The sequence below is a fragment of the Vulpes lagopus genome, chromosome 19 (assembly GCF_018345385.1).
Source record: "Vulpes lagopus strain Blue_001 chromosome 19, ASM1834538v1, whole genome shotgun sequence".
Lineage (NCBI taxonomy): Eukaryota > Metazoa > Chordata > Mammalia > Carnivora > Canidae > Vulpes > Vulpes lagopus.
Window position 1 is genome coordinate 35,731,579 of NC_054842.1, and position 26,444 is coordinate 35,758,022.

At 41.5% G+C, this 26,444-nt stretch overlaps 1 protein-coding gene across 3 annotated transcripts in view; it reads right to left on the minus strand.

Moving 5' to 3' along the window:
• Positions 1-25,027, minus strand: part of PIK3CB (phosphatidylinositol-4,5-bisphosphate 3-kinase catalytic subunit beta) — a 205,757-nt gene extending 180,730 nt beyond the window's left edge. For 2 of the 3 annotated variants that reach the window (XM_041734141.1, XM_041734139.1), the window contains exon 1: positions 24,842-25,027. The gene's annotated coding sequence lies outside the window, so the exon portion shown is untranslated. Of the gene's footprint in view, positions 1-24,193; positions 24,248-24,841 lie in introns of all 3 variants that reach the window. The other variant, XM_041734140.1, reaches the window with a different exon arrangement.
• Positions 25,028-26,444: the final 1,417 nt, after the last annotated feature.

The following is a 26,444-nucleotide window of genomic DNA, read 5'->3' on the forward strand; positions in this document are numbered from 1 at the left end:
TCCAACTCCTCATCTCAGCTCAGGTCTTGATCTCAGGGTCCTGAGTTCAAAGCCCTCTTTGGGCTCCACTTAAAAAAAAAAAAAAAAAAGTACAGTCATCAAAGTATGTTGCTGGAGATTAGCTTTGCTACAGAGAGCATGAATCTGTCTTTGCAGGCAAGCTTAAGTCTACTGAACCAAAACACATAACCAGGTTAATAAGTCAATATAGGAAAATAAAATGGGGCAGCCCCGGTGGCACAACGGTTTAGTGCTGCCTGCAGTCCAGGGTATGATCCGGGAGACCCGGGATCGAGTCCCACGTCAGGCTCCCTGCATGGAGCCTGCTTTTCCCTCTGCCTGTGTCTCTGCTTTTCTCTCTCTATCTCTTCTGTGTCTCTAATGAATAAAATCTTTAAAAAAAAAAAAAAGGGAAAATAAAATGAAGACTATGGCCCAATTCAAACCTGATGCTGGAACAACTTATAATTAATCACTAAGTATTTGAGCCAGAATGTATAGGAAGTAAAAAGTAAAGGACATACTATCTAGAAGAAGAAACAAGCACACTAACATAAAAACTATTAAATAACAGTTTAAGTCAAGACCAGAACTCATATTTAGTTTGACCAGAAGATAAAATCAGGAGGGCGTGGTGTTATTTTGTGGCTTCCCAAAATCTACTACCTCCAGCCTGCACCCAGACATCCAGCCATCTCCATCCTGGAATTGTCTTGGTGAAAACTGATAATGCTCCCAACTATCTAAAATGTAATCCCTGTGGGGACACCTGTGGCTAGCTCATTTGGTGGAACATGCGACTCTTGATCCTAGGGTTGTGATTTCGAGTCTTACTCTGTGTGGAGAGAGAACCTAAAAAAAAAAAAAATTTTTTTTTTAATGCAATCCTTGGGCAGCCCGGATGGCTCAGTGGTTTAGTGCTGCCTTCAGCCCAGGGCATGATCCTGGGGTCCCAGGATCGAGTCTCACGTCAGGCTCCCTGAATGGAGCCTGCTTCTCCCTCCGCCTGTGTCTCTGCTTCTCTGTGTCTCTAGATAGATAAATAGATAGATAAATAGATAGATAGATAGATAAAATGCAATCCTTTTGCCTAGCAGTCAAGTGTAAACAATGAACTAGCAAGGTCAAGCTAAAGCTCCAACTCATCCATTAAACTTGGGAAAATTCCCTTAACTTCCATTTTCTTATTTGTTAGTGGGATGGTTCAGTTACATGATCTTTAAGTCCATTTCAGCTATAAATTACACTTGGTCAAGCAATTCATACCATAAAATGCCTCGGCTTTAATTCCAAACAACACTCCAACCTTCTTCCTAGAAAGTACCACATAGCCCCTGCCTCCTTGTTGGGACTCATCCTACACATCTGTCCCACTCACTTTCTTCTCTCAAACTATTTACAACCTCCTTTCAGTTTCTTCAAGATGCTAGTCTCCTTCCCACCAAAGTTTTCCCATGTACCAAATCCCACCCATTCTAGGCATGCTCAGTCATGTCAGACCCAATGGTCCCTTTTTTAAAACAGCAAGTATTTAGGCGCACCTGGGTGGCTTAGTTGGTTAAGCATCAGCCTTTGGCTCAGGTCATGATCCCAGGGTCCTGGAATAGAGGCCCACATCAGGGGCCTCTAATAAATAAAATCTTAAAAAAAATAATAAAGGGCACCTGGGTAGCTCAGCTGGTTGACCATCTGCCTTCAGCATGGTCCCAGGTCCTGGGATTAAGCCCTAAGTCAGATTCCCTGCTCAGAGCAGAGTCTGCTTCTCCCTCTCCCTCTGCCTCTCTCCCCAGCTTGTGCACTCTCTCTCTCTCTCTCTAAAATGAATAGATAAAATCTTTAAAATAATAAGATAATAAGATAAAATTAGAAGTATTTTATAACCTCTTTACCACACTGAAATAAAATTTATATTTAACACAAGGCATAATTTTAAATAATTACATATATATATGTTATATAGAATACTAACTGTATTATAAAGGAGAAATAAAAGGAACATAATTTAGTACAAAATAAGATATATGCTAATGATAAATGCCCTAGTACAATTATATTAGAAGGGAGTGGAACAGTATAATACTATTGTTTTTCATAGCAAACCTTGAAGGACTATTTGACCATTCAAAATATATGACAGAATAGCTTAATTTATAAAAAAAAAAAAAAAAAAACTAGTAACCAAGAAACCTGAGTGCCAATAAAAGCTTTGCCAGTAAGAAGCCCAAAATCACAAAGTCTTTTTTTCAATTTTTTATAAAGTTTTTATTTAAGTAATCTCTACACCCAATGTGGGGCTCTAACTCATGACCCCAAGATGGAGAGTTGCATCCTCTCTACCTGAGCCAGCCAGGCACCCCTTTTACAAAAATGTTTTAATGTTGGGCAACCCTCTCAGGTCCCCATCCCCTTTAGGAGCTTTGTACTATCCCCTCAGTAAACCTTACTACCACTCAATAAACTTTGCTTTACTACCCACCAAAAAAAAAAAAAAAAAAAAGGTGGGGGTGGGGGAATTTAATGTCAATTCACCTGTCTGGCCCTCAGTTCCAGTCTGAGTAAAGAATGTACACAAGGCTGGCAGTCACTAGGTGGTGATCAAGCAGGTGGAACTCCAAGCAAACAACCAGAACAGCAGCTTAGCTAGGATTTGTTTACACACTGCAGCTAGCTTCTGTTTATATAAAGCTTCTCTGTTATTCCTTGTATGATAAAAGAGTTTCATGGCAGTTTCTTATAAAACTAAACATGTAATTGCCAGACAATGCAGCAATTGCACTCTTGAACATTTATCAGAGGAAGGAAAATTTCTGTTCACACAAAAAAATAAATCTTCATACTTGCTTTATTCATAATCGCTCCAAACTGAAAACAATTCAAATCCAATCTAAACAATAAAAAAAAAAAAAAAGGCTGATTGGAGCCAAAAAACAAACAATACTTCACGAACCAACCTCCATTTTTGTTTAAAGATTTTATTTATTTATTCATGAGAGACAGAGAGAGAGAGAGAGAGACAAAGACACAGGCAGAGGGAGAAGTAGTCTCCATGCAAGGAGCCTGACGTGGGATTTGATCTTGGGTCTCCAGGATCACGCCCTGGGCTGAAGGCGGCACTAAACCACTGAGCCACCAGGGCTGCCCCAACCAACCTCTTTCTAAAAGACAATATATGAGTTTACTGTGTTTTTTTTAAAAAAAATATTTTATTTATTTATTAGAGACACAGCGAATGAGAGAGAGAGAGACACACAGGCAGAGGAAGAAGCAGGCTCCATGCACAGAGCTCGACGCAGGACTCGATCCCAGGTCTCCAGGATCACACCCTGGGCTGAAGGCGGCGCTAAACCGCTGAGCCACGGGGGCCACCCTACTGTTCTTTTAAACCTCATAGATTAACTAAGAAATCATTCTTTAAAATATACACACAGCAAAATACCTGAGATTAAAGTAAGGCCATTTACGGTATTCTATGAAACTGTGGGAGACTAGTCTGGACTGGGTTTCAGGACAGAAGCGCTCTGAATATGAAACTATCTCTTTTCCAACACTTCAATTCTACATTTCATTACCTATCTCCTTAATTTAGGTTCAACTGTAGATATAATACACAGTATTAGTTCAAATAAATGTAAGATACAAAGGAATTGAAAAAAACATAAAAAGTGGAGTGCTTGGGTGGATCAGTTACTTAAGCATCTCCGTTTGGCTCAGGTGCTGATCCCAGGGTCCTAGTATTGAGCCCCACACTGGGTTCCCTATCAGCCTGCTTCTCCCTCTCCAGCTCCCCCTACTTCTATGTGCATGCACTCTAAGGAATAAATAAAATCTTAAAAAAAAAAAAAAAAAAAACTCTTGCCAATGAGGGGCACCTGAATGGCTCAGACAGTTATCATCTGCCTTCGGCTTAGGTCATGATCTTGGGGTCCTGGGATCCAGCCCTGTGTCGGGCTTCCCACTCAGCAGGGAGTCAGCTGATCCCTCTCTGCCCTGCTCATGCTCCCTTTCAATCTCTCCCTCTCTCTCTCAAATAAATGAAATCTTAAAAAAAAAAAAAAAAAATTTCTTGCCCATGACACTAACAGCTAAACTCGCTTTAAAATTTACACCATTTCCCATTCTCTGCCAATACTTTTACAGTTTAATAAATACGTAACAAAATGTTAGATGATATAGAGAAGGAAAACCTTGATCATAGACAATCTCCTGATTAACAACCCTAATACTTAGCAAAACACACTTATGAATGGAGTTTAAAAAGAAAACAGGGTGTCTGGGGGGCTCAGTAGCTTAAACGTCTGCCTTCAGCTCAGGTCATGATCTCAGGGTCTTGAGATCAAGCCTCACATTAGGCTTCTTGCTCAGCCGGGAGTCTGTTTCTCCCTCTGCTCTGCGCCTCTGTACTCATGCACTGTCTCATTCTCTATTACAGGTAAATAAATTAAATTTTAAAAAAAGAAAACAGAATTCTTCAGCAAAAAATTAAGTAATGATACACACTACAATATAGATGAACCTGAAGACATTAAGTAAAAGAAGCTAATCACAAAAGACTTCATTTTACAAGATTCCACTTATATGAAATGTCCTGAATAGGAAAATCTATAGACATAAAGTAGATCAATCATTGCTTAGGGCTGGGGGCATGGATGAAATTGAACAATGATAGGTAAAAGGTTAATTTTTTATAGGGATAAAAAAATTTCTTAAAGTTTTTTTTAAAGATTTATTTATTTATTCATGAGAGACATAGAGCGAGACAGAGGCATAGACACAGGCAAAGAGAGAAGCAGGCTCCCCACAGGGAGCCTGACAGGGGACTTGATCACGGGTCTGCAGGATCACAACCTGAGCCAAAGGTGGCACTAAACCGCTGAGCCACCTGGGCTGCCCCTAAAATTGATTTTTTTTAAATTGGTATAGGAATATACACAAAAAACTACTGAATTGTACATTTTCAATGAATGAATTGTACAGTTGTAATTTTATATGCATGTGTGTATACATACATGTATATGTGCATGAACATACACATACATAGAAAATCAACAAATCTATTTACCAAAAAATGGAGAAAAAATTCTCACCACTATTATTCAACATAGTACTGGAAGTTCTAGCCACAGGAATCAGACAATGAAAAGAAATAAAAGGCGGGCAGCCCCGGTGGCGTAGCAGTTTAGCGCCGCCTGCAGCCTGGGTTGTGATCCTGGAGACCGGGGATGGAGTCCCACGTCGGGCTCCCTGAATGGAGCCTGCTCTGTGTCTCTGCCTGTGTCTCTGCCTCTCTCTCTCTTGTGTTTCTCTCATGAATAAATAAATAAAATAAAATCTTAAAAAAAAAAAAAAAAAAAAGGAATGAAGTGTGAGTAAAACCATTCAAAAAAAAAAAAAAGAAAAGAAATAAAAGGCATCCAAATTGGTAAGGAAGAAGTAAAACTGTCACTATTTGCAGATGACATGATAGGATATTCAGAAAACACTAAAGACACACAAAAAATACTATTAGAACTGATAAATTCAGTAAAGTTGTAAGATACAAAATCAAGATATAAAAATCTGTTGCATTTCTATACACTACCAATAAAATAGCAGAAAGGAAAATTAAGAAATCAATCCCATTTATAAGCACATCAAAAAGAATAAAATAACTAGGAATAAATTTAACCAAAGAGATGAAAGACCTATACTCTCAAAACTATAAGGCACTGAGAAATAAATCAAAGATGACACAAATAGGGGATCCCTGGGTGGCTCAATGGTTTAGCGCCTGCCTTTGGCCCAGGGTGTGATCCTTGAGACCCGGGATCAAGTCCCTCGTCGGGCTCCCTGCATGAAGCCTGCTTCTCCCTCTGCCTGTGTCTCTGCCTCTCTCTCCCTATGTCTATCATGAATAAATAAAAAATCTTAAAAAAAAAAAAAAAAGACGACACAAATAAATGGAAAAATACATCTGCTCATAGACTGGAAGAATACTGTTAAAATGTCTATACTACCCACAGCAATCAACAGATTCAATGCGATCTCTCAAAATACCAATAGTATTTTTCGCAGACCATGAACAAATAATCCTAACATTTGTACAGAACCACAAAAGAACCCAAATAGCCAAGGCAACCTTGAGAAAGAACAAAGCTGGAGGTATCAAAATCCCAGACATCAAACTATATCACAAAGCTATAATAATCAAAATGACATGGTACTAGCACAAAGACATATAGATCAATGGAACAGAATAGAAGGACCACAGATATACCCATACCTACATGGCCAATTAATTTTTGACAAAGAATGCAAAAATATACAATACGGAAAAATGTCTCTCCAAAAACTGGAGAGCTACATACAAAAATAAACAACTGGGACTACATCAAACTAAAAAGCTTTTGCAAAGCAAAGAAAACCATCAACTAAACAAAAAGGCAATAAAATGACGGAGAGACCAAAAATCATATATCTGATAAAAGGTTAGTATCCAAAATATATAAAGAAGATGGGGCACCAGGCTGCCTCAGTCAGTGGAGCATGCGACTCCTGATTCTGGGTCATGAGTTCAAGCCCCACTCTGGGCATAGAGCTTACTTAAAAAAAAATAAACAAATAAATAAATAGTTTTAAAAACAAAATAAAGTATGTACAGACCCTCTGAAATTTAATACCAAAAAACAAACAATCCAATTTAAAAATGGGCAGAAAAGGGTAACTATCTGGGTCAGCTGGTATAGCATGCAACTCTTGGTCTTGGTGTTTTGAGTTCAGGCCCCACATCAGGTGTAGAGATTACTAAAAATAAAATCTTTAGGGGATGCCTGGGTGGCTCAGGGGTTGAGCATCTGCCTTCAGCCCAGGGCGTGATCCTGGAGTCCCGGAATCGAGTCCTACATCAGGCTCCTTGCAGGGAGCCTGCTTCTCCCTCTGCCTGTGTCTCTGCCTGTGTGTCTCATGAATAAATAAATAAAAATATTTTTTAAAAAGCACTATGCAGTAAAGTGTGTAGACTGTGTGTGTGTGTGTGTGTGTGTGTTACTTTGGCTATCATTATCAATATGGCTAACACAGGGTTGTACTTAAAGCAGGTACTCAACAAATATTACTTCATATCCAGCGTTCAATTCCTTGCTCAAAATCATAGTGACTGGTAAATGTTAAAGCTAAGATAATCCTTTTGTTTTGGTTTGTTTTTGATGCTAAGCACACAGCTATTTCTACAATCTGAAAAAATTCCAGTAGGTAGAAGTGGTGGAGGAGGTGTAGTTTTCAATCCATAATGAATGCATGGGAATAGTGACCTCCATTTATCCACCTATGCATTAACTGCAGGACAGGTATAATACTAGCCAATGTAGAAAACAGAATAAATACAACTTTTTTTTTAAGATTTTATTTATTTATTCATGAGAATACACAGAGAGGAGAGAGAGAGAGAGGCAGAGACACAGGCAGAGGGAGAAGCAGGTTCCATAGAGGGAGCCTGACGTGGGACTCGATCCCAGGTCTCCAGGATCACGCCCTGAGCTGTAGGCGGCGCTAAACCGCTGAGTCACGGGGGCTGCCCTAAATACAACTTTTAAAGTCTTTTTTTTTTTTTTAATTTTTTTTATTTATTTATGATAGTCACAGAGAGATAGAGAGAGAGGCAGAGACACAGGCAGAGGGAGAAGCAGGCTCCATGCACCGGGAGCCCGACGTGGGATTCGGTCCCGGGTCTCCAGGATCGCGCCCTGGGCCAAAGGCAGGCGCCAAACCGCTGCGCCACCCAGGGATCCCAACTTTTAAAGTCTTAATGATACTTATATAGTTATTGTCCATTTTGTTTAATTTGTAATATCTTACAGGTTATCTTTTTAATCTTCAAACTAGTTGAATTTCCCTTTTTAAATATATGCATTCATTATATTCACCTTCTGTGTGAATGTTATTCAAAATTCAAAAGCACATAAGGCTATGTCAACTAGAATGTTTTAAAAAGCACAAAAGAGGGGAGAAGCACAAACAGAAATTCAAACCCACAAGGATATACAATAAAGTATCCCTATCACTTATGTCCCTCAGTAACCCAGGTTCCTCTCCCCAGAGGCAACCAACAAATACCACTTTGTTGGGTATCCCTTCAGAAATACTGCATTTATAACCAAGCAAATACATATATGGAGTCTACCTTCTTTTTCAAAAGATAGTAATGGTAGGATTCTACACATACTGTGACCACATCTTTTCTGTTTTGTTTGTTGTTTTTTGTTTCATTTTGCCCATTTATTTGGTAAAATCATTCCACACCAGTATATAAAAAGTTTCCTCTAGGGATGTCTGGGTGGCTCAGTGGTTGAGCATCTGCCTTTGGCTCAGGGCGTGATCCTGGAGTCCAGGGATAGAGTCCCACATGGAGGTTCCTGAATGGAGCCTGCTTCTCCCACTGCCTGTGTCTCCACCTCTCTCTCTGTGTCTCTCATGAATAAATAAAATCTTTAAAAAGAAGAAAAAAAAAAAACTTTCCTCTAGAGCGCTTTGCTGTTTCAGCCAGTAGGGCATGTGAACTCTTGACCTTATGGTCCTGAGTGGAAGTTCCATGTTGGGTAGAGAGAAAAAACTTTCCTCATCTGTTTTATGGCTATAGAGCATTCAATTACAAAAAATGTACTACTTTTTAAAGTCAATTCCTCACTGAAGAATATTTAAGTTACTTTAAAGTTTTTGCCATTATAGGAGTACTTGGGTGCCTCAGTCAGTTAAGCATCCAACTCCAGATTTCAGCTCAGGTCATGATCTCATGGGTCGTGGGATGGAGCCTGCATCAGGCTCCATGCTCATGGGGGAGTTGGCTTGAGATTCTCTCCCTCGGCCCCTTCCCCATACTCTCTAATAAATTCATCTTTTCTTTAAAAATTTTGCCATTGGGGCACCTGAGTGGCTCAGTTAAGTGTCTGCCTTCAGCTCAAGTCATGTCCTGCATTCCCATATCCCCACATTAGGCTCCCTGCTTGGTGGGGAGTGGATAGCCTGCTTCTCCCTCTCCTCCTCAGTTTTACTATTTGGTCTCTCTCTCTCAAATCAATTAACCAATCAATCTTTTTAAAAAAGTAAAGTACTGGGATGCCAGGGTAGCTCAGTGGTTGAGCATCTGCCTTCTGTTCAAGGTGTGACTCCGGAGTACCGGGATTGAGTTCTGCACTGGGCTCCCTACATGGAACTTGCTTCTCCCTCTGTCTGTCTCTGCCTCTGTGTCTCTCATAAATAAGTAAACAAAATCTTTAAAAAAAAAAAAAAAAAAAGCTTTTAAAAAATAAATAAAAAATTAAGTATTTCACTATGTAACTTCACCAAACTGCTATTTTCTCTAAACTGCTACTTTTTTAGAATTACACATTAAAGCAAACACTATTAACACTGTGAGTGGGATCCCTGGGTGGCGCAGCGGTTTGGCGCCGGCCTTTGGCCCAGGGGGGGATCCTGGAGACCCGGGATCGAATCCCACATCAGGTTTCCGGTGCATGGAGCCTGCCTTCTCCCTCTGCCTGTGTCTCTGCCCCTCTCTCTCTCTCTCTCTCTGTGACTATCATAAATAAATAAATAAATAAATAAATAGATAGATAGATAGATAAATAAATAAAAAACACTGTGAGTAAAATATAAAGACTTCAAAAAGCAATGGACTTCTTAAAAAATTTTTTTCTTTACTGATATCAGATCCCAACCTTAGCATGTAAATAGATAAAACCAAGTACAAAACTTCTCTAATCTATTAAATAGTTCATTTTCAAAATTGATAATACTTCAATAGCTTCTAGTAATGAAAAAATAATACTTGTAACTTTATAAATACTCAACCCTCCTCTACAGAAACCATTGCCTACGGATGAATTCAAAATTCATGTTTACCTCAAAATGATTATTATGGAACTGACAAGACAGGATTTTCTCATTCTAAGTGCCTGCTGCCTTTTTTTTTTTTTTTTTAAGTACTATCATGGGATGTCTGGGTGGCTCAGCAATTGAGCCTCTACCTTCGGCTCAAGGTGTGATCCCGGAATCCCAGGATCGAGTCCCACATTGGGCTCCTTGTGTGGAGCCTGCTTCTCCCTCTGCCTGTCTCTGCCTGTCTCTCTCTCTCTCTCTCTCTCTCTCTCTCTCTGTGTGTCTCTCATGGAAAATAAATAAAATCTTGAAGAAAAAAAAAAGATCAAGAATCAGATGCTCTACCAACTGAACCAGTCAAGCACGCCTAAGTGTTTGCTTTATATTTTGTAAAATAATATATAGTTTGGGAAATGTTAAGTAAAAGAGAAGTGGGTAACTAAAACAACACTGGCAAGTCACAAAGATTACTGTTAACATAAAAAGTTAAAAAAAAAAAAAAACCATAAAAAGTTCAGACTACTGAGAGGGTAAATAACTGCCCCAATTTAAGTCCACTCAGAACCTCGCAGAGGTAGGCAGAAAATCTTCTGTGTCCTAGGCATCTCCTACTGTATGTCTGAGTATTATTAATGGCAGATATAGTGTTAATTGTCATATTCTTCTCTCATGTGAATATGGGGAAGGAGGTCAAAAAATACAAGTGCTTCTCTACTCATTTTTTTAAGTTAAAGGATTAATAACTGTAATTTCTTGGTTCATTTATTCAAGAGTAAATTTATATCCTCCAAAACCTTCAGATCAAGCTTAGCAACGTGTTTGAATGTACCACCCAAACAAATTACCTGAATAGTAGGGGGGAGAATACTTTTGAATTTTCTTATTTGAAAATTCTGTAAAGATGATTTATACCAGCTTACTAGGACATCTAACTATAGTAGGTCATACATTAAGCATTTTTGACAGCTACATATATATAATAAAGCATAAAACCACAGACTTTCTAATTATAAAGCCACGGCAAGGGGATCCCTGGGTGGCGCAGCAGTTTGGCCCCTGCCTTTGGCCCAGGGCGCGATCCTGGAGACCCGGGATCGAATCCCACGTCGGGCTTCCGGTGCATGGAGCCTGCCTCTCCCTCTGCCTATGTCTCTGCCTCTCTCTCTCTCTGTGACTATCATAAAAAAAAAAAAAAAAAAAAAAAAAAATTATAAAGCCACGGCAAAAGGAAAAGCTTATCATACGTTCAAAGCAAAAGCATACTACATCAAATGACTAATTTATTGTTTAATAATTAACTCTTATCAATAAAATTAGGCTATATCCATACCAACTTATTTAAGAGTAGTGAGAAAAAGAAAGTTAACAGTTGGGAGGGGAGTAGGGGGGAAGGTAAAACAGATAAAGGGATTAAAAGGTACACACTTACAGCTATAAAATCAGGAAGTCAACAAGATAAAAAATACAGATAGGGAATACAGTCAGTAATACTGTAATAACATTGTTTAGGGATCCCTGGGTGGTGCAGCGGTTTGGCGCCTGCCTTTGGCCCAGGGCGCGATCCTGGAGACCCGGGATCAAATCCCACATCGGGCTTCCGGTGCATGGAGCCTGCTTCTCCCTCTGCCTATGTCTCTGCCTCTCTCTCTCTCTCTCTCTCTGTGACTATCATAAATAAAGAAAAATTAAAAAAAAAAAAATAATAGTTTAAAAAAAAAAAAAAAGAAAACCTTAAAATAAAATAAAATAAAAAAAAAACATTGTTTAATGACAGATGGTGACTACACTTATCATAGCGAGCAGTGAGTAATGTATTGAATTGCTGAATCAATATGTTATTCACCTGAAACTAATACTTCAATTTTTAAAACAAAAGGTCAATGGTTAAATGACCAGAAAATTGCTTCCTGTTTCCAAATGCTACAAAAGTACTGGAAGATAAAGCTGGTGATTAGGATACTAAAAAACACAATACTTTAGATTTATATAGTATAGTATATATACATAATATAGTGTATAATATATATATTACATATACTAGATATTTATATATGTATACACATAAATATACTATATTTACATATTTTTTAAAGGTCTTTTTCAACCTTTCTCTGAAGAAATAAAGAACTAAATGAGGCAATCAGTTAAAAATATAAATTTCCAAGGGCACCTGGCTGGGTCAGTGAGTGGAGCTTTCAACCCTTGATCTGGGGTTATAAGTTCAAGCCCTACATTAAGTACAGAGATTATGTAAAAATAAAATCTTAAAAAAAAGAAATGTATAAATTCTAGAGTCACAGAGACCTGAGTTAGAAACCTGACTTTTTCCAAACTATGTGTTGCTTGGCATGTTAACATCCCAAAGCTTCAGTTTCCTTATCTCTTAAGTGAGGATGTCATCAGTATCTTCCCTACAAGTTGGTTATAGAGATAAAATCTAGAAACAACACTTAGAATAATATGGCACACTAGTAACCATCCAATAAATGTTAACTATCACTATAGTCTAATTCATATAGTAAGCAAAAAGAGCAGTCTTTCTTTTTCTCTCTCCTATTTTCAAAACATTTTATCTGAACGTCATGTGGTACAAAAGTACTACATGCTTGAACATGTTCATATAGAAAGTTCTTTCAGGTTTTTGGACCAACCTTCCTTCAGAAGTAAAAGACCAGTTTTTCTAATAGGCTATATTGACAGCCACAATTTCTCTTAAGATTTATTTGACAGAAAGAGAGTGCACAAGCAGGCAGAGTGCAGGGAGAGGGAGAGGCAGGCTTCCCACTGATCAGAGAGCCTGACATGTGGCTCAATTCCAGGACCCTGGGATCATGACCTGAGCCAAAGGCAGATGCTTAACTGATTAAGCCACCCAGGCACCCCAAGCATCTTTTTTTTTTTCACGATGCATTCATTTTGAAAGAGAGAGAGCACCTGAGTGGGGGTAAGGAGCAAGAGAGGGAGAGAATCCTCAAGCAGACTCCCCACTAAATGCAGAGTCCCCTCAGGGTCTGATCCCAGGACCCTGAGATCATGACCTGAGAGGAAATCAAGAGCCAGACACTCAATCAACTGAGCCATGCAGGCACCCTCTATTTTTTTTTTTAAGATTTATTTATTTACTTGAAAGAGAGAGAGTACACCCAAGCAAGAGAAAGAGGGAGAGGGAAAGAACTCAAGCAGACTCCCCACTGAGCTCGGAGCCCAATTCCACAACCCCACAATCATGACCTAAGCTGAAATCAAGAGTCCAATGCCTCACCAAGTGAGCCACCCAGGTACCCTAAGTAAGTGACTCTTGATCTCAGCTCAGGTCTTGATCTCAGGGTTATTAAGTTCGAGCCCTGGGATGCTTGGGTGGCTCAGGCATGATCCTGGGGACCCGGGATCGAATCCCACATCGGGCTCCCGGTGCATGGAGTCTGCTTCTCCCTCTGCCTATGTCTCTGCCTCTCTCTCTCACTGTGTGCCTATCATAAATAAATAAAAAATAAAGTTGTTAAAAAAAAAAGTAACTGACAATACACAGAATTAAATCACTCACTAAAAAATAACTGCCTGGTGGGACATGTCGGTGTCTCAGTCAGTCAAGCATCCAACTCTTGATTTTGGCTCAGGTCATGATCTTGGGGTCCTGAGATCAATTCCCACATCTGGCTCCCGTGCTCAGCAAAGAGTCTGTCTCTCTCCCTCTCTCCACTTGCACTTTCTCACTCTCAAATAAGTAATTTTTTTTAAAAAGTTAAGACAACTAATGATTTTTCAATGAAAATGTGAAATTTCCAAAGCCATCGAAAAAACAAAAATAATTTCAATTGATAACAATCTTGTCAAAACCAACAACCACCTATCTACCCTTATGGATGTTTTCTTAGGCTCTCATGCAAAAAACAAGTATGTTAAGAGAATTCCAGCTTGTTCTCCCCAGGACAAAACCAACAACCACCTATCTACCCTTATGGATGTTTTCTTAGGCTCTCATGCAAAAAACAAGTATGTTAAGAGAATTCTCCCCAGGACAGGCCTCCAAAAAATTTTAACAAATCACAATTAAGGGGAACGATGTCAGGCAGCCCAGGTGGCTCAGCGGTTTAGCGCCGCCTTCAGCCCAGGGCGTGATCCTGGAGACCCGGGATCGAGTCCCACATTGGGCTCCCTGCATGGAGCCTGCTTCTCCCTCTACCTGTGTGTCTGCCTCTCTCTCAGGAATAAATAAAATCTTTTAAAAAAAGGAGGGGAGAAAAAAAAAAAAAAAAAAAGGAGGGGAGGAATGATATTTATATATTTTTTTGCCACCTATATATCATACATATATATTTATCTAGGGGATAAATATGGAGCCTTTTTTAAATATACAACTGCAAAAAAATAAACAAAATAAAATAAAATATACAACTGCAGAGGTAAGTTTTATTTCTTTTAAGATTTATTTTTTTTAGATTTATTTATTTATTTGAGAGAGAGCTTACCAAGAGTAGGATGCTTAACCAACTGTGTCACATAGGCACCCCTGCAAAGTTTTAGCTAACAAATTATAATTTTAGTTATGATAACATAACAACGTCAATTTGTAATGATTTCTAAAGCTAGTGGAAAACACTAATTTTAATAGTATCTGGGCAGCCCGGGTGGCTCAGCGGTTGAGCGCCTACCTGCCTTCAGCCCAGGGCGTGATCCTGGAGACCCGGGATCAAGTCCGTGTGGGGCTCTCTGCATGGAGCCTGCTTCTCCCTCTGCCTGTGTCTCTGCCTCTCTCTCTCTCTGTGTGTCTCTCATGAATAAATAAATAAAATCTAAAAAAAAAAAAAAATCTAATACAAGACCTACACTAAATCAATAACTCAAGAATATACAATCTTAGGCAGCTCTTTCTGCCTGCAGTTCCTGTCCCTGCGCTTTAATTAAAAAAAACATTTTGCACCAAAAACAAACAAACAAACAAACAAACCCCACACACAATTTCAAGTGACCATAATTCAACTATTTAATAAAAAAGTAACTACATGTAAGTAACTTGTCAGAAGTAGTAGTGAGTTGGGACGCCTGGGTGGCTCAGCGGTTGAGCATCTGCCTTTGACTCAGGGCGTGATCCCGGAGTCCCGGGATCAAGTCCCACATCGGGTTCCCTGCATGGAACCTGCTTCTCCCTCTGCCTATGTCTCTGCCTCTCTCTCTTTCTGTCTCTCAAGAATAAATAAAATCTTAAAAAAAAAAAAAAAATAGTAGTGGGTAGTCTGTCTACAAAAATTGATCATTCAAATTGCAGTTTTTCAGTTTAATTCCTATGAATATTGTCAATAAATTATTTTTAAAACTTCAAATTATATTAAGTTTATAATTCTGATGATCTGAAATATTCATTTTTAAATCATGAAAGTTCAATATTTAAACTAGTAAAGTGTGAATATCTCAAAATGGAATTTGACCTCTTGTTGACAGTCACCTCAAATTTCTTCCAGTGGCTCAGCAGGTAAGGAATTCATGGAATTCAGGTCTTCAAGGTCTAGTAAGCACTGTGGTTAAACCACCCAGTCAACATCAAATTATGTAGGGCAATGCCTATTCATTATCTAGCTCCTTTGACCCCCCCCATCCTTTTCCTATTTCACAACTGCCAATACTTCTAAATGATAGGAGAGAGATATTAAATCAGTAAATATTATAAAGTAATTATTAGAAATGCAAGGAAAAACTATGGTCAGGAAGAATGTGGTTAAACTGCAATTTAAATAAAGCTTCTGGATTACTCATGGATTTCTTTTAATCCACATAATCCTCCTCCAGAAGGCGTGGATAATCAGGATCGCATTTCCCTTGAAGGCAAATAAGCATTTGCCTGGTGGTCTCCCAAGTGACTAAAGCACCAGGGGAGGACAACCTACAGAGTCAGGGACAAGCCATCAGTTCTTCCCGAGTTTGCATTGGAGGACTGTGAGTAGCACACCTGGCTCTAGCAATACCACAATACAGGGGACTGCCCAGACTTTCTTTATTTTAGCAGTAAATACACCCAGCTAAAGGGTCAAATGATAATTCCTCAAGTGAACTGCTTAAAAAATGCAGGAAATGAGGAGGTATATGTTCTTTGTGAAGAGATACAGGAAAAACAGATCCTGGAGCCAGGACTCAGAGTAAGAATTTGTAAATTTTGTAAGGAAATGATGGAGTTTATTATTATTAACTGCTTCAGGCTGGAACTAATAAGATAACTGAAAACTACCATTAGCTCAGTATATACAGAGAGCATATCTTCCCTTCAATCCCTAGGAAAGTTGAATAGCTAAAACAACTTTAAGTGCTGGGAATACATAGGTAGGTTAACAGAAAGTGACAATGCTAGAGAGAAACTAGGGAGAAAAACTGAGACTTCATAGCATAATCCTTGACAAAATTAATCTCTAGCTAACCCTGCAATAGCAGTAAATGGGAAGTCTAGATTTATTAAAGGGAGATGAGAGGATATGTGATATTACCCATTATGATTTTATCACAGAATCAGCCCCCAAATTCTGTTAGATGGTCCCTATTGTAACCTGACATTATGAGATTAGCCTCACTTGACAGGTTCCAGAAGTTATACAATAAGTCTTTTTTAATTTAAAGCCTTTATAAACATTCCTCCATCTATAAGGGTAATTATTACTTTATTGAATGCTAAAGACTGGAATTACCTTTTATATTTCCAGAAGATAACCAACAATTAGGGTGCTCAGTTACCCACCGATTCCAGTTCTAACATATTCTAGCCATGAAAAGTTTTCTCTTTAAAAAACAAAAAATAAATAAATAGATAAATAAATAAATAGATAGATAGATAGATAGATAAATAAATAAATAAAATAAAATAAAAACCAAATACCTTCAAATGTTAAGAATGGGGAAGCAGGGACTACAAAGAGGTAACACAAGGGAATTCTCTGAGGTGTTGGAATTGTTGTATACTGTTAGTGGTGGTTATAATTACAAAAATCTTATGCACTGTTAAAACTCAGGACTGAAGGGCAGCCCGGGTAGCTCAGCAGTTTGGCGCCAGCCTTCAGCCGGGGGTGTGATCCTGGAAACCCGGGATCGAGTCCCACATCGGGCTCCCTGCGTGGAGCCTGTTCCTCTCTCTGCCTCTCTTTCTCTGTGTGTCTCTCATGAATAAATAAATAAAATCTTTAAAAAAAAAAAACTCAGGACTGAAAATGAAAGAGTTTTGACAAACCAAGAAACACACTTTTAACTATAGAAATCAAACTGATGATTACCAGAGGGGCAGGGGTGGGGGATAGGTGAAATAGGTGATGGGGATTAAAGAGTAAACAAATTTATCACAATGAGTAAACTAACTTATCATGATGAGTAAGATAGAATCGTTGAATACTTTATATTGTATACCCAAAACTAATATAACATTGTACATTAACTGTACTGGAATTTTTTAAATTAATTTAAAAATTTTGGGGCAGCCCGGGTGGCTCAGCGGTTTAGCGCTGCCTGCAGCCCAGGGCATGATCCTGGAGACCCGGGATGGAGTCCCACATTGGGCTCCCTGCATGGAGCCTGCTTCTCCCTCTGCCTATGTCTCTGCCTCTCTCTCTGTGTCTCTCATGAATGAATAAATAAAAATCTTTAAAAAAAAATAAAAATAAAAAAAATAAAAATTTTGAGTTTTACTATATACAAAATTTTTTAAATTCAATGCCACCCCCTTTTAGGAATGTCTTTTTTTTTTTTTTTTTTTTTTTTAAAGATCTGTTTATTTATTTATTCATAGAAATGCAGAGAGAGAGAGGCAGAGACACAGGCAGAAGGGGAAGCAGGCTCCATGCAAAGAGCCCGACGTGGGACTCGACCCAGGGTCTCCAGGATCACGCCCTGGGCTGCAGGCGGCGCTAAACCACTGCGCCACCGGGGCTGCCCCTAGGAATGTCTTTTTACCAAAAACTCTTTAGTCATCTAAAAAAATAAGTTTATTGAAGGGGCACCTAGGTGGCACAATCAATTGAGAGCCTGCCCTCAGCGCAGATCATGATTGTGGAGTCCTCAGACTCAGTGGGGACTGGGCTTCTCCCTCTGCCCCTCACCCCACTCATGCTCTCTCGTGCACACTCTTTCTCAAATAAATAAAATCTTAAAAAAAAAAAAAAAAAAGCCTTTTGAAAAAGGTCTAAATTAGATACACAATCTGCATTACCAGAGCAACTAGAAAAAACACACTACACACACCCAACCATACATCTAATCCCTTTCATTTTCTCTCTCTCAACTAGAAGCTTGTGACTCAGAACTATTTAACCTGGAGATGATAACATAACATAAAGGCTATCATGGAATATATGGTAGAACAACTTAAAAAGGAAATAAAGAAATGCACCAGTTTGGAGCCACTCCAAAGGGAAAGGTGGATCCAATGGCCAGACAATCCAGAAAGACTCCTTGACTAGGAGAACGGAAAAAGGTCTCTTCAAGAAAAGGAGTTTCCTCTCACAAAGCATTCTAGCAGACATTGGACTACTGAAGACTCATAGGCACTCCTTAGAAAAACAACCCATATCTATCAGGGAATGGAGAAGGAGCACAGGGGAAAAAAATCCAAGTGGCAAAATTTGGGAAGGGAGGTGAGAAGAGGAGCGATAAGGGCAGTTGTCCCACACAAGCCTAAAAATTCATAACATTCTCCCCTATTTTCCTTTTCTTCTGCTCTTCAATTACTAAATGTTCAGACAGTATCTTCACTGCTACAGACTCAGGTCTCAGGTGGGGAGTAAAAGTCCTAGGTTTATTTCCCTCCTTCTACAACATGATAAAGTTCTCAAATGAGTAATTAACAGAAATCAAATGAGGGGCGCCTGGCTGGCTCAGTTGGTGGAGCTTGTGAATCGTGATCTCTGGGTTGTGGGTTTATGCCTCACGCTGGATGTAGAGATTACCTAACAATAAATTCTTGGGACAAAAAAAGAAAAAGAAAAGAGAGAAACACCTGGGAGGCTCGGTCAGTTAAGTGCCCAACTCTTGATTTTGGCTCAAGTCATGATCTCAGGTCATGGGGTTGAGTCCCGTGTTGGGCTCCACACAGAGTAAGGAATCTGCTTGGGACTCACCTGATCCCTCACCCTCTCCCTCTATCCCTCTCCAGGTTTGCATGCACCCTCATGGTCTCTCCCTCTCAAATAAGTAAATAAATCTTAAAAAAGAAAAGAAAAAACAAATGACAAGGACTTATCCCCCAGATGTAATAATTCCAAATCAAATGGTTCAGAGGATGGATGGATACATACATACATACATACACACAGAGATTTTTTTTTAAATAGTGTAATTGGAAAAAAAAAAAAAAACCCTGTTCTCTGTAAAAATTCCAATTGCTGCTCTAGAGGATTTGGTATGTAATACTGCATGAAACTACCACATTCTAGGGGCACTTGGGTGCCTCGGTGGTTGAGCCAAGGCATGATCTGGAGTCCTGGGATCAAGTCCCACATCAGTCTCCCTGCTTCTCCTTCTGCCTATATCTCTGCCTCTCTGTGTCTCTCATGAATAAAAATCTATAAAGAAAGAGAGAGAGAGAAAGAAACAAACTATCACATTCTAGAACCAATCCCCTCCACTCAAGATCAAAATTCAATGTCTCGAAAGCTTTCCAGGCTTGTCTGGTTATTTATTTACAAAAATACTGATGAACCACGACACAATGAGTAAAATTCACATTTGCTATCAAGGCCTTCATGTCTAAATACTTAGCCTTTTCATGAGATGTAACACCTAACTAAGACTGAAGGAATAAGGACACCTACCAGAATAACTCTAGGCTCTTTGATTACTTCATTTGCACAAATCTGGGGCCAAAAAGGGTGGTTTGTGCAGTATATACTGTCCTTGGAATCAAAAGATTGTGACTTATTTCATTCACACATTCGTTCATTCAACATCAGTTAAATGTTCCAGACACTGCTCTGGTTACCAAGAATACCACGGCGTCACTGGGTGACGCAGTGGTTTAGTGACAGAGATACTTGATCTCAGCTCAGGTCTGGATATCAGGCTCCTGAGTTCAAGCCCCAGTGGGCATGGAGATTACTTTAAAAATAATAAGAATAATAATAATACCAAAGGAAGGCAGATAAGCACCTCACCCTCAGAGTATGCTGAAGGAAAAAGACCATAAATAAAAAAGAAAATAAGCAAGATAATTAGCAGATAATGCAGGTAAAGAGTGTGGATTTACTTCTTAGTGTAATGAGAAGCCACTGAGGCAGAAAAGTGAGTAAAGATCACACTGCTGTTTGATATAAGAAAGCAAGACCAAAGGCAAGAAGACCAGTTAGGAAGCTACTGCCCCAAAAGAACTGGGGTGGTAGTAATAAAAACAAAGTGAAGTAAATATAATTGAATGTATTTTTTCTTTAATTTTTTTTTAATTGAATGTATTTTGGGGGCACCTAGGTGGCTCAGTCGGTAAAGGGTCAGATGCCTTGATTTCGGCCCAGGTCAAGATCTCAGGGTCGTGAGATTGAGCCCCCATGAGGCTCCTGCTAAGCATGGAGCCTACTTAGGATTCTCTCTCTCCCGCTGGCTCACACACTATTCTCTAGCTCTCTCTCCAAAAAAAAAAAATATATATATATATATATATTCTCAGATAAAACTGACAGAGTTTACTGAAGGATTGATTGTACTGGGGACGAAGGAGCAGTGAGGCAAAGGGATGAATTAAGGATGACTACCATATTTTTCACTTGAGGAGTGTGGAGAAGGGAAACAGGGGGTTCTCTTATAAAATGGAGACTGCTGAGAAAGGAATGGGTTGAGGAACAGAAATCAAGAGCTCCACCCTGAACGTGTTCACTTTAAGATGCCTATAGACAAATGGAGTGAAGATACCACACAGGCAGTAGAAGAAATCTGAAGTTCAGGACTGGAGATAAAAATCCAAGAGTCAACAGCATATTGAAAGTGGATTGACAGTAGACAGGAGATCACCCAGAGAGAGTGCAAGTAGAAAAAAGCAGAGGGAACATAACACAGTTAATGATATTGTAATAGCTCTGTATGGCAACAGATGTTAGCTACACTTGTGGTGAGCACAAAATAATGTATAAACTTGTCCAATCACTATGCTGTACACCTGAAACTAATGTAACATTGTGTCAACTACACTCAAAAAAAATTTGTTTAAAAAAAGAAAAAAGTAGAAGGAATGGCATCAATGGGCTGGCTCAGTTGGGAAAGCATGCAACTCTTGATCTCAGGGTCATGAGTTCAAGACCCCACATTCGGAATAGAGCTTACTTAAAAAAAAAAAAAAGTAGAGGTAATGGCTTGGAAACACTAAGGCATTAGGATGTTCTGACTTCAGAAGAGAATGAAGGGGGGATGCCTGGGTAGCTCAGCAGTTGAGCATCTGCCTTTGGCTCAGGGTGTGATCCTGGAGTCTGGGGAGTCCTGCATTGGTCTCCCTGTTGATGAGCCTGCTTTTCCCTCTGCCTGTGTCTCTGCCTCTCTCTGTGTCTCTCATTAATGAAGAAAAAGAAGAAAGAAGAAGAAGAAAGAAGAAGAAAAGGAAGGGGTGCCTGGGTGGCTGAGTCAGTTAAGCAACTGCCTTCAGCTCAGGTCATGATTCAGGGTCCTGGGATAGAGCCACAAATTGGCTCCCTGCTCAGCTGGGAGGCTGCTTCTCCCTCTCCCTCAGCCACTCCCCCTTCTTGTGCATTCTCTCTAATTCTGTCTTTAAAAAATAAAAAAAAAAGAGGAGAAAAAGAAAAGTTAACAAAAGAGATAAAGAGAGTAAAGAGAAGGAAAACTACAAAAGTGTAGCATCCTAGAAGGTTCTTTTATATAATGTGATTCTATAGTCCACTACCACCCTCCCAAACCTTGTGACATACACCCACTCAAACTCTATAAATAAAAAGACTGGGGCCAAAAAGACTGAGTGACATCCCCACAGCCCCAGCTACTAGGAAACCAGGTCTAGGTCTAAAAGGAAGCAAGATGTGACTTCTGACCCCTAGCCTTTTCACAGTGGCTAGCAGTACTTTTACTGTCAGGTTCACCAGTCTGAAGTTAGGCAACAGGAAAAAAAATCACAATTTAGGAAGAATGTAACTTGGATTACAAGGCTTATTTTAATTTTTTTTCTATGTATCTGTTTACATTCAAAAACAAACTGGGGGACATCTGGGTGGCTCAGCAGTTTAGCTGAGTTTAGTCTGCCTTCAGCCCAGGGCCTGATCCTGGAGACCTGGGATCGAGTCCCACATTGGGGTCCCTGCATGGAGCCTGCTTCTCCCAATGCCTGTGTCTCTGCCTCTCTCTCTCTCTCTCTCCCTCCCTCCCTCTCTGTGTCTCTCATGAATAAATACATAAAATCTTTAAAAAACAAAAAAACAAAAAACAAACTGGGGGACGTCTGGGTGGCTCAGAGGTTTAGCACCTCCCTTCGGCCCAGAGCCTGATCTTAGAGACCTGGGATGGAGTCCCATGTCATGCTCCCTGCATGGAGCCTGCTTCTCCCACTGCCTGTGTTTCTGCCTCTCTCTCTGTGTGTCTCTCATGAATAAATAAATAAAATCTTTAAAAAAAAAAAAAAATTGGATCGGGGTGCCTAGGTGGCTCAGTGGTTGAGCGTCTGCCTTTGGCTCAGGTTGTGATCCCAGGGTCCTGGGATGGAGTCCTGCATCAGGGTCCCTCCAGGGACCCTGCTTCCGCCTCTGCCTATATCTCTGCCTCTCTGAATAAATAAATAAAATCTTAAAAAAAAAAAAAAAAGTTGGATCAAAAGCCATTACAGGTAAGTCTCTAAAAAAAAAACAACTAGGAAACATAAGTGAGAGGTACAAAATGGCAATAAGTTAAAAGCCAACTCAATTTTCTACAATTCTAAAAAAACACCCTGAAGGTGGAGGACACTCATCAGAGAATGAATCAGGGTATGTAAAACAAAGGGGTTTTTTTAGTCATTTTTGCTTTAGTGAATACAATTTGTTTTTTTCAAGATTTTATTTATTTGAGAGAAAAAGCCAGAGTTAGAGCATGAGCAGAGGGCAAGGGGGGGGTGGCGGGGGGATCTGCCTTCCAGCTGAGCAAGGAGCCAGATCTGTTCTGTGGCTCCATCCCAGAATCCTTGGATCATGACCTGAGCCAAAGGCAGATGCTTAACCAACTAAGCCACCCAAGTGATCCTTGGTGGTGGCTGTTGCTGTTTTTAAGATTTTAGTTAGGAGCACCTGGGTAGCTCAGAGGTTGACCATCTATCTGCCTTCTGGCTCAGATGTTGATTTCAGAGTCCTGGGATCAAGTCCTGCATCAGTCTCCCCCCACAGGGAGCCTGCTTCTCCCCCTGCCTATGTCTCTACCTCTCTCTGTGTCTCTCATGAATAAAAAATTAAAATCTTTAAAAATATATATTTTATTTATTAGAGAGAGAGAGAGAACAGGAGGAGGAGCAGAGGGAGAGGGACAAGCAGACTCCATCCTGAGCGCAGAGCCCAAGGGCCTCGATCCCAGGACCCTTAGATCATGACCTGAGCTGAAACCCAGTGCGACCCTCAATGGGCTGAGCCATCTAGGCACCTTTTGAATTTTAGTTTTTAAGGTTTAAGATTTTTACTTGTTTCCACAGTTGCCTTCTGAAACTATGATCTTTCCCGACTGCCCTCTCCTATGCTACATTATCATGACTTAAACAGTTCTGCTTTTACCATAAAAATCTTACAGCGTTGCATAAAAATCCCCACATGATTAATAAACTGCTGAGAATTCTGACTCGTCGAAGATGGTTTTATTAGGAATCACATTTCCAAACATTCATTCAGGGCTTCAAAATAAGTACTCATCTAACTTAATTATGATGACTTCACCAGACACGAACGCTGCCCACAATGATGTTTACAAAAGCACTTGTCACTCCCTTCGGATGTAGCAACGCAGAAAAAGGAGTCTGTTTCCAGATTCCTCGTGTGTTTATACTATGTAACAAGTGACAGTTAAGTGTCACTTAGGATTATTTAAACAGCAAACCGCTTCCAGTTTGTCTGTCCCACCATCTTCCATCCCAAGCGAACCCTTTCGGTCTTATTTACTCTAATTTCCACTCAGCGCCTGAGACAGGTACCCTACGTCAGCCTTGGCAAGAAAGAGACTACAAGATTCTAGGATGGGAAACACAGGGTTCTATTTTGGCCCCTATAAGAGAACGGGATCCAATATGAAGCAACTCCACCGGTGGTTATTGCAACACCAGCGCACTTCGGAAATAAATGTATCCCCCCCCCCCCCCCCAACGTAAACCCGCAGTCAGGAATCGGCAATGGCTAAAAAGATGCTGCAGCAGAGTTGCAGCTAATAGCCTGGCACTTACCGCGCGCCGGCTGATCGGTCGTGCACATCGTCCTGTCCTATCCTCAAAACAACCCTGTGAAGTACGTATTATTATTATTATCCCTTTAACAAACCAGGGCACTTGGGCCCAAGGCCCCAGGGCTGGTCTGTGGAAGCGCTGGGATTTGAAAATACGCCCGCACCCCAACCGCCTAGGATCCCCGTCCCTAAAATGCACTTCAACGCAAAAAAAAAAAAAAAAAAAAAAAAAAAAAAAAAAAAAACGGGGGGGGGGCACCTGAGGGTCTGGAAGCTCGGGGGCGTCCGCTGAGGCGGAGGAACGACAGGAGACGAGGGCGCCGCCTCTCCACAGAGGCCCCCCCTCAGGAACGCCACGGAAAGCGCCAGCGGCCCCGGGCGCCCGGGCGCGTCTCGGCCGCCCAGAGGCCGGGAAGAGCCTTCACCTCAGAGAGCCCCGGGGAGGGCCGCAGTCGGGCGAGGCGCCCCCGCAGGCCGGCGGCCGGGTGTCCTCCGCGCCGGCAGGAAGCGCGCAGCGGGTACACAACTCGCCGGCGCCGCAGGCTGTGGCGGGCAGGAGCGCGCCGCCCGCCCGCCCGCCCGCGCGGGGGCACCTCAGCCGCCGCCGCGACCGCGCCGCCGCATCCGGGGCCCGCGCCGCCGCTCTCACCTGCCCGGAGCTCCGCCGCCGCCGCCGGACTCCGACTCTGGCTCCGGGTACGCAGTCAGCAGCCCAGGCCACCGCGACCATCCGCCTGCGGCGCCCCCATCCCCGCCTCTCTCGGTCGCCTCCGCCTGCCCCGCGCGGCGCTACACCGGCCCGCCACCCACAGCCATGGCCCGCTCCTCCACAGCCGCCGCCGCCGCCGCCGCACCGACCGACGGAGCACGCGCGCGCCGCCGCCGTGCCCGCGCGCGCGCACCTCCCTGGCCGGCCGCCCAGCACCCCTGGCCCCGCCCCGCGCGCCGCTCCGACCAATCCCCGGCCCGGGAGCCCCCGCCCCCAGACCTGCAGGAGCCGCGGGGCCCGGCCGCCGAGGAGGCCGCGCGGTCGCCTGGCTCTCGGCTGCGGGCGCGGCCGGGACGCTGCTGGGCTCCCCGAGGACCGCGGCACCGCAGTCTCCCGCAGGCCGCCGTCAGCGGGGAACAGCCACCTGCCTCGACGTTCGGAGCCCCCTCGCCAGATGCCCCTCTGTTCCTCGCGTTCCCTGTTGACCTCTTTGCTCTTCCCCAATTCCAATCTGGAACTTTGGACCGACTCCTGGACTGGGCTCAGCCCTTCTTCGCTTTTCCCCCTTATCCTCTGTCACTGCAGTTCTGGAGATGGAGTGCTAGATTGGCTGCTTCACAGCTGGCCCTGCAGTTCCTGCAGTGTTGATGGCCATAAAAGCAGAAGTCCAGGGGTGCCTGGGTGGCTCAGCGGTTTAGCACCTGCCTTTGGCCCAGGGTGTGATCCTGGGGACCCTGGATCAAGTCCCACATCGGGCTTCCTGCATGGAGCCTGCTTCTCACCTCTGCTTCTGTGTGTGTGTGTGTGTCTCATGAATAAATGAATAAAATCTTAAAAAAAAAAAAGCAGAAGTCCAGACTTCCAAACCCAAAATTAGTTTTATGTGTGTTCGCTTTTGCGATAATAATAGCTAACATTTGTACGCAGTGCCTAACACTTCACCTAACCCTTTTTGGGTACCTTATCTCCTGTTGTCTTTTGACCACAAACAGGACATTTTATGGGCCTCTTTCTTAGTGGCATACTTGAATTTCACTTACTGAAAAGCTGAAATCTTAACTTATTGGAAAGCTCTCCTGTATTGTAGAATTATTATAACTTGGGATCCCTGGGTGGCGCAGCGGTTTGGCGCCTGCCTTTGGCCCAGGGCGCGATCCTGGAGACCCAGGATCGAATCCCACATCGGGCTCCCGGTGCATGGAGTCTGCTTCTCCCTGTCTGTGTCTCTGCCTGTCACTCTGTCTCTCTCTATGTCTCTCATGAATAAATAAATAAAGTCTTAAAAAAAAAAAAAAAAAAAAGCAAAATTAGGGATGCCTGGGTGGCTCAGCAGTTTAGTGCCTGCCTTCAGCTCAGGGTGTGATCCCGGAGTCCCAGGATCACCACATCAGGCTCCTTGGAGCCTGCTTCTCCTACCTCTGCCTGTGACTCTGCCTCTTTCTCCACCTCTCTGTTTCTCTCATGAATAAATAAATAAAATATTTTTAATTTTTAAAAATAAATTTAAAAATAAAAAAGTAGAATTAAATAATAAACAATATAT